Raw genomic sequence first — 6,000 nt, 5'->3', positions numbered from 1 at the left:
TTTACAAATGAACTTGTGATTTTTTTCTTTATTGAATTTTGGTATCAAAGTTTTGCTCAAATCATAAAATGAATTGGGGAATATGCTCTTTCTCTTATCTAAAGAGTCTGGGAAAATTGTAAATTCTTCTTCTTGAGTATTTTGTAGAATCATCTGGTGAAACTGGATGGCCTTGAGTTATCTTTCTGGGAATAGTTCAGTTTACTCAAGTTTATCAATGGTTATAGTACTATTTATTCCTTTTTCTTCTTGAATCAGTTTTGATGAGAGATATTTTTTGAGGACTTTGTCTATTTCATCTAAATTTTTAAATATATCAACATAAAGTTGATAATATTCTCCTTTGTTAAGTATCTGTAGGATATCTTATGATATTGATTTGTTCATTGTTGATATTGATAATCTCAATCTTTACAATAAACCTATGAGGTAGATCCTATGAATGAGGAAACTCAGGCACAGAGAGTTTAAGTTGTCTGTTTAAGGGATAGATTGTAGACTTGAATCCAGGTAGCCAGGCTCCACTTTCTTGACCTTTTTTTTTTATGGTAACACATAATGCATTTATTATTTTTAAATGAATGAAAATACATATTGATACATTTCTCTGTTTCAACTTCTAATACGGTAAACATTTACAGATAAACTTCACATAAACTAAAACTCTTCGGGGCACTCAATAATTGTAAAAGCTCCCTGGGTTTTTCAGTGGACAGCCAGATTGAGAACTGCTGCCCCAGAGCATGTTACTCCAGGTGGGTGGGGGCTGTGGCCCAGGTGGGCAGAACCAGGTGAGGCCTACAGAAACAGGGGCCTCAGGAACATGCAGAGGTCTCCACCTCCCTGAACTATTATGTTCTACTCTCACCATCATAGTAATGATGGCAATGACATTTCAAAGACCTAAGAAACACTTTGGATAACATGGGCTTTATATAATTTTATATTTTTATTACTGTAAAATGTTAACTCAACTAGTTGGAACACAGTTCTAAAGAGGTCAGTGTTCTAAAATCCTCCCTGGTTGGGCAAATTGATTTTAACCAATTCCCTTAGCACAAGCTTGTATCACTGAGACAATCTTTTTTTTTTATTTTAATTTATTTATTTGAGAGAGAGAGAATGAGAGAGAGAGAGAGTACATGAGAGGGGGGCGGGTCAGAAGGAGAAGCAGACTCCTTTGCTGAGCAGGGAGCCTGATGTGGGACTCGATCCCGGGACTCCGGGATCATGACCTGAGCCGAAGGCAGTCGCTTAACCAACTGAGCCACCCAGGTGCCCTCACTGAGACAATCTTATCAAGAGTAAAATTTCAAGTTTCTGTTTACAAGAAGACAAATAGAGTCCACACCCATTTCTGAAACTGATCAGTAAATGTATCTCTACTGCTAAAACCCTGCACCAGGCCACCATCATTGTCTGCCTGGGCTACTACAGTAATTTACAACTGATCTTCTTTTGATTATTTTCCATGGAGAAGTCATTTTTTTTTACTTTAAAAATATAAACCTTAATGTCATTTTCTTAATTATAAGCCTCTTTTGGGGAATAATAATAATGCTTTCTTTCTTTTTTTTTTATTACCAAGGAAATAAGCTTTGTCCTGGTCTGCTCAAGACACCCAACTCTTGAAAAGATGTTAGGACTTCTGTAACAATAGAAGGAAACATGGGGACTGAGGAAGGGAAGAAAGCCAATATGGGTGACATTAATGAGCAGGCTGGCCTGTGGGCATCTTGGGCCTGACTCCACTGAAGGACCTCTAGAAGACTATATATAATCTGCTTCAGTTTGTCCCATCTGAGGGTGGGCTGAATTGGTTATTTATTTAACCAGCACACAACTGACAGTAGCTGAGGTCTCCTTTTGAGGAAACTAACTTTTTAGCACTTCAGTCCTGTCCTGAACAGAGACCAGACAAGCTTCTGTGACTAGAGAATGAGGGCTCAGGAAGAGTCGCAAGGCTTTAGCACAAAGCCACCTGTGTGTAAGGGAACAGTAAATGTCAATAGGAGTCCTTGGATGCAGCATCAGCACATGCACTACTGTGATCAGCTTCTGGCCCATTTAAGTTTATTCTGGTAACTAAATATTCAAGGTAGAACCAATACTTTAAGGTGTATTTCCTTTAAAATACAGCGAAACAAATTTCAATAGGAGGATTAGTAGGACAAACCACAGTTTCTGCTGCTACAGCTGGTCCTAAGGGACATAATAGATATTCATTTCCCTCTTCCACTGTCCACTTTAGATTTCCTTCACCCTCATTCAACACTTCTGCTAGCTTAGTTTGCTTATGCAATGGGTAATCTAGACATTTACCCTTGAGAGGTTTGAACCACTGATTATTGTGCCTTAGTCATGCCATCGTTGCTACAGCTGTCCATTTATGGTTATCACTAGGCACAGAAGCACAAAAAGGTCATCCCTGAATTCTTGATATACCCTTCTCCACCCTCTTTATCTAGCAGTAACCAGAGGTCTTGATGACAATCAAGGTTGGTTTTGTCCACCAATATAATTCCTTTCTTTTCCTGCTTGTACATTGGCAGTAGGAGGCCAATATGATAGCTTTGTATTTAAAGGGCTTAATGGAAGTCTTGCTATAAACTCTGGGTTCCCCCCATGGAAACCAGAACCTCTAATCAAAATGAATCTGAAAGTATAGGGTTAGGAAGCACACATTTCCCCGAGTGGGCCACTGCAAGTGATTATATGAGAACTCATTCCTTCTTAACTGTTGGCTCCTAGGCTCATATAGTCTAGCTATCATGGATAATGTATCCTACAATGGCCATATAATGGTTCAAAGCATATATTGTATCCCAAATGACCATGCTCCACTCCAGTCCTATGAAGTGTTTCAGCTGTACCAGGCTCATGCTTCAGCTGTGCCTTTAAAAGGCCACTCAACATTCTATCAGCCTGGGAGATTTTAGGTGATGTGACATAGTGTAGAAATGATAGCTCCTACAGTCACATGTCCATTTTCACCCTTACTTTGCTGCCCGGGGGTGACTGAGTGGCAGAGCTGCTGATACTGACCCCAAGACTCATTGTGTTCATTCCCATAGGTCCTTCTAATATCTTTTCCACAACTCCTTGCCTCTGACCTGTCAAACTTATACATCTTGACCTCTGTCCTGGCCAGGCCATTAATCAATGTCCAAGGAGCTGTGTGGAGCCTTACCTAGTCCCACTTCCCTTTCCACACAAATGTGATGTCCAAGTGTGTGTATGGGGTTCTGTCACTGAAAGTATTTCCCCTCTCCACTCTACACCAGCATAGCTCCTCAGTAGGGCTATAGTTTGTAAGTAATCCATGTTTTAGCTCACATAGTTGTGAAGTGAGGGAAAGGCATTTGTGCAATGGAGGTATGTAGCATTAGTGTCTAGACATGTTCGTGTAACTTGCCTGTGCTTTTCAGACCTGCTTAGGCTCAATCCCAAATGTACAATTTTCACTGAATGATAGATTACTGCAGAGCCTCACCAATCCTATAATTTGTTGGCTCTGGAAAATCCCTATTCATGATGGGTAGCTCCAGTCATGTGATAATCTCTTGCTGCTCCATAGTCAGGCACTCAATCTCTATCTGGACTCAACAGTAGGCCAAGAGCTCCTTTTTGGATAGTGAATAGTTCTTCGATACAGATGACATTATCTTGCTCTCAAACTCTTGGGTTCTGCACTGTGCCTCTACCACTGAGGTTTGCATGAGATTCCACACAACTTCCTCTTTTACTATAGGTATTTCTATCTCTATTAGGTCCATGGATCATATGAACCAAGTAGTAGGGATGCTCATACTGTAGCCTGAACGTGCTGCAGAGCTATTTCTTGCTCTGGATCCACCCAAAACTTGCAGCTGTCTGAGTTACACAATAAATAGGATAAAGCAGGATTTCTAAGCATATGATATGATATCTCCAAATTTTAAAGATGCTTACCAAATACTGTTCCTTTTTCTTAGTGGTAGGAAATGCAAAGTGTAATAGCATGTCCTTTACCTTAATGAAATGTCCTGACATGTTCTAGACCTTACAGCTCCTAGAAACTTTATTAAATCTCTGTGGGTTTTTCCCCCTGTCTTCCAGTAATGCACACATCTTACAAGAGCATAGGGAACACTTACCATTTCCTGCTACCCAGGTCTGACTAACATGATGCTAATGATTTAGTGGACCAGCACAATTTTCTGTGAAATGTCCAGATCATCAAAAATCAGTTGTACTATATTGTAACAGAGCTCAGAAGAAATAAATGTGGCAAATGCATGAAGTTATCTGTTATGGGTTATTGGGAACTGCCTTTGATCCCTTTTTTTGATAGACATAGAAAAGAATGAATTTGCCAGGTCAGTATCCACATACAAAGTACAAGAGGCTATGTTGATCTAGTTCTAAATCTAGTAGAAATATCACATCCAGAACAATTGTACTTGGGACTATCACTTGGTTAAGTTTATGATATCACCCCATCAGCTCCATGATCCATCTGGTTTTTTCAAGGGCCATATGGTTGAATTAAATGGGGATATGATGAGAACCACCACTTCTGCATGCTTTTAAATCTTTGAGGGTGGCATTAATATCAGACATTCTCTTTGGGATGCAATATTGCTTCTGACTTATTATCTTGTTTGAGGAAAAGGAGGCAATTTAAGGGTCTTCCGCTTGGCCTTGGCTATTATTATGACTCTTACTCTAGAGGTCAAGAAACTAATATGAAGGTTCTGCCAGATGCTATGTATATCCATCCCTATTATGCAATTAGGAACCAAAGAAATGACCACAGGTGGGTCCATAGACCCACTGAACTCACTGTGAGATGGATTTTAACCAGGACTCCATTAATCTCCTGGCATCCATGAATCCCAACTATAACAAGGTGTCATAGTGGTGTTTGTGGTTTCATGGCACCCATGTCAGCTCAGATCTTAATCTGAAGTTGTCAGAAGGTCTGGGCATTCGCCTTTCCCCATTTTATATGTATTCTGCTAAACAGCATCAAACCTTTGGGAAAGGATTAGAAAAACAGCTACTGATTCTTACTGTCATGTTGCAGGGTCTTACTTCAAGGAGATCCTTCCATCCATACCCTGGTCTGACGCCCTCCTTATGTACTCCCAGGCTAGTCTGGGCTTTTTAACATTAGCAGAGGTGGGATCCCAGGAAAGCAAGCAGAATCTCACAGATGCCCATTCTCTGTCAAGGATTATCACATTTTTTTTTTCACTACTGAATCATTCCATATGCATACAACTGGCCTACAACATATCCCTAAAAAAAAAAACAAAAAAAAAAAACCTCTCCCTTGGTCTTACTGCCCCCTCCAGTTTGCACCCCATTCATTGTTCTACTATCTTTCATGGTGGAAGTCTGCTAAATACATTCTCACCCCTTTTTTCTACACCTTTTCTCTCTTGATCCCAATTCAAACAAGCATTTGTTCCCACCACTCCAATGAAACTCCTCTTGTCTGGATCCCCACCATCCATCAGATGGCCAAATCCTATGGTCATTTCTCCATTCACACTTCCCCATTGGTGCTTGGTTCCTGTCCCCTGACACTCACCCTTCCCTTGTACACAGAAGTCCTTTTCTGTAACCACCTGTGATTCTCAAAGGAGCAAGCTTGGCTAGCTAAAGGAAGGCTGGAAGTCCCAGGGTGACAATGTCTCCAGCAGCAGCCCTCAGCCAATGATATGGGAGCTGGTACATACATGCCCTATCTTCTCTCCCTTCTGAAGGGGCAACTCTGACACAGGTTCTGTCCAGGTTCCCAGAGGCTTCCAGTGGGATTGAGCTCAGTTTTCTGCAGTGAGAACCTTCTTATGAACAAACCCTGCATAGACTCTCCTCCCTACCTGTCTTACTTCCCTACTCCTTTCCTGGTGCTCCTTAGAATCGTCTCTTGAATCAACTGCTTGCAATCAATTCCTTATCTCAAGATCTGCTTCTGGTGTATGTGTGGGGGGTCCGACTCTGGTAGATTCA

Source organism: Zalophus californianus, chromosome 7 (genome assembly GCF_009762305.2).
Source record: "Zalophus californianus isolate mZalCal1 chromosome 7, mZalCal1.pri.v2, whole genome shotgun sequence".
Taxonomy (NCBI): domain Eukaryota; kingdom Metazoa; phylum Chordata; class Mammalia; order Carnivora; family Otariidae; genus Zalophus; species Zalophus californianus.
Note: the sequence above shows the minus strand (reverse complement) of the source record.